A 2,980-nucleotide genomic window follows, 5' to 3' on the forward strand; every position below is an offset into this window, starting at 1 on the left:
GGCCGGCCATGATCAGGGAGGGGATCTCGGACGGCACAAGAAGAAGGCTCGTGCTGCGGATTACAAGGCATGTGGCATAATAACGCAGCGTAATCCTGCCATAGTCGCAGGGTTTATTTGCCATAACGTGGCGAGGCTGATTCAGTTTGGCCGTGACCATGCAGGGGATCAAGTCTGTAACATGCAAGACGGTGCAGAAGCAGAGACCTAGCAGCAGCTACTTCTCGGACGAGTCCAATTGCTCCCAGGGGAACCGCGCCGAGGAGGCCAACGTCGCCGGCGGCGGCACCATGAAGGCGCGGGCCGGCCGCGGGTCTGCGGCCGATCCCCAGAGCCTCTATGCGAAGGTGAGCTCAATGCATGTGCAGCCCCGCAGGTCAATTCAATACGACCGTTTCAGTGGGTGGGTGTATACAAGGATTTGTTCAGAGTTTTGTTCTGTCCAATGCAGAGAAGAAGGGAGAGAATCAACGACAGACTCCGAGTCCTGCAGAAGCTGGTGCCCAACGGAACCAAAGTAGTAAATCGATTCTCTTTTGTCCACTTTGTGAAGCAAACTGAACTGCGGATTGTGCTAGTTATTAGCAGTATTTTCTGACTGTTGTGAAATTTCTTCACAGGTGGATCTCAGCACTATGCTGGAGGAGGCAGTCCTCTACGTCAAGTTCTTGCAGCTACAGATCAAGGTCAGCATAATGGTCATGGTTGTATTAGACCTTTCTTTCCTAGGAACTTTGTGTGATCGTCACGTCTCTTACCAGAAAGGTTGCTTCATGATCAGGTGCTGAGTTCTGACGAGATGTGGATGTACGCGCCGCTCGCTTACAGCGGCATGAGCTTCGGAATCGATCTGAGGATCACCCCTCAGTGATGAGCCTGTTCTTTTAAAAAGAAAAATCCATGATGAACTTGACTCGCTTGATTTCCATCTCAACGAGGCGAAATCTAACCGTTCTGAAAGAGAATGAACTGTTAAGAACGATCCATGCTTACTAATGTAATACTGACGATGTTACAGAATTTCTGTACCCAAGAGCTTGCAATCTTCCTTTGCAAGAAGCCAAGAAGAAGCAATCTTCCGGTCACTCAACGGCATGTCTTCAGAATCACAAATGCAAACCAGGCTTTGATCTTCACAGGTCCTGCACTTTGTACATCAGCAGAACCTGTGCCGGGAACGGAAGTTTTTTTCAGTAGAGCACATGGCATGTTTTTGTAGGAGCTGCAGAAGACACGCATTATGTGACTGATATAATGTCAGAGTAGACTTCGTATTTTCTCCGGCTGATTATTGTTGATGGAAGCAGAGGAATAATACTACTGGTGACACAAAACGTAAATTCCGCAATATCTCATAATGATGTATCAAAGATTAACGACCCGTCGGTGATTCTCTTCCTCGCTGACAATGCTACCTCGCCTACCAAAAAAAAAAGACAATGCTACCTCGTAGAAGCTCAGGGGTATATGAACTTAACACAAATTTTTAAAAAAATTGTGGTGTACTCCCTCCGTCCGAAAATACTTGTCATCAAAATGAATAAAAGGGATGTATCTAGATGTATTTTAGTTCTAGATACATCTTTTTTTTTCCATTTTGATGACAAGTATTTTCAGACGGAGGGAGTAACATTTGAGTCAGGTGTCACATGTGTATGACAATTGACAGGTAGACAAGAAATATCTGGATGTGAGTACTCCCTACATTTTTATTTACTCCGTTGACTGAAGTCAAACATTGTAAAGTTTAACCAAGTTTGTAGAAAGCAATATGGACATTTACAATAATAAATCTGTATGATGTGAAAATATATTTAACGATGAATCTAATGGTATTGATTTGGTATTGTATATGTTAACATTTTTCTCTATAAACTTGGCCCAAGTTTGTAAAGTTTGACTTCGAACAAAGCTAACATGCGGAGTAAATAAAAATGGATGAATTATTAATTAAGCAAGAGTGATTGTATCTCAGTCCACCAAGGATCAAACACTAGGATTGACTATGTGTCACATGGGCAGATTATTCTTCCAGCAGGAGGCAACATTTTCGTTGATAGTGAGTGTTCTGCGAAAATGTTGGCGTGATAGTACCCATATTTATGTGTGTACATTGTACTCGGTATGTACAAGGTGTCTCTGCAAAAGAGGCCCGCGCATACAGCACGAATTAACTGACGCGCACTGACGAAGATGTGTGTGACGCTTTTGGGCCATCTAGTATGCAAGGCGGAAGGTGATACACGAGGAAGCATTTCAGAGCCCTCCACTGACGTATGCTTTTGTGCATAACTTTCTATCCAAGAAGCTACAATCAGCAGAGCACGTAAAAGGTCTCGGCTGTGGTCCGGCCATCAGCGGCGCCGGCACACCGATGGATACCACCTCCGGGAGGGTTTTGTGAAGCTTTTTTTTCTTTCTTTTTTTGAGGGGGTGTTTTGTTAAGCTGAATGTTGATGCTGCAGTCTGGAAGAATGGACGATGGGTGCGCGCGACGAGCAAGGGCAATACCTAGGAGCCTCGGCCTTGCATTGGTGCTTCAGGTACTCGACGACCCCGAGACGCTGGAGGCAATCGCTTGCCGTGAATCCATGACGTTGGCGAGCGACTTGAACCTGACTATGTTATGCGATGTGACAGACTGCTTGTCTGTACGTAGTACTAGTTCCAAACCTACAGGGAGATGGACTCGGCCGCTATGGTCAGGCGATTCTGGAGACGAAGGCTCGGGCGAGAGCCTCCCCTTCTGTTCAATTTCGCCACGAGACGATGGAATGCAACATGGAAGCACACTGTCTCGTGCGCTTCGCCGTGTCTCGTCTTGTGTCCAGACGGGATACAGACACCTGGAGAACGTTCGTTCTGTCAGATCATATATATCCAAAAAAAAAAACTATGCTGCGGCATCGTATCATTTTATCATTATCATGTCAACCTCGCTGCCAAGGCTATTTCGTGTCAACCTCACTGCCTGGAACTT

The 2,980-nt window shown here is 45.8% G+C and overlaps 1 long non-coding RNA gene across 1 annotated transcript; it reads left to right on the top strand.

The window, feature by feature from the left end:
- The first annotated feature begins 485 nt into the window (after nucleotides 1–485).
- On the top strand, nucleotides 486–802 carry LOC119308432. The gene is made up of 3 exons (XR_005150101.1): nucleotides 486–517; nucleotides 621–686; nucleotides 782–802. It is a non-coding gene; the product is annotated as an uncharacterized LOC119308432 (long non-coding RNA).
- The last annotated feature ends 2,178 nt before the right edge of the window (nucleotides 803–2,980 follow it).

The sequence above is a fragment of the Triticum dicoccoides genome, chromosome 5B (genome assembly GCF_002162155.2).
Source record: "Triticum dicoccoides isolate Atlit2015 ecotype Zavitan chromosome 5B, WEW_v2.0, whole genome shotgun sequence".
NCBI classification, from domain to species: domain Eukaryota; kingdom Viridiplantae; phylum Streptophyta; class Magnoliopsida; order Poales; family Poaceae; genus Triticum; species Triticum dicoccoides.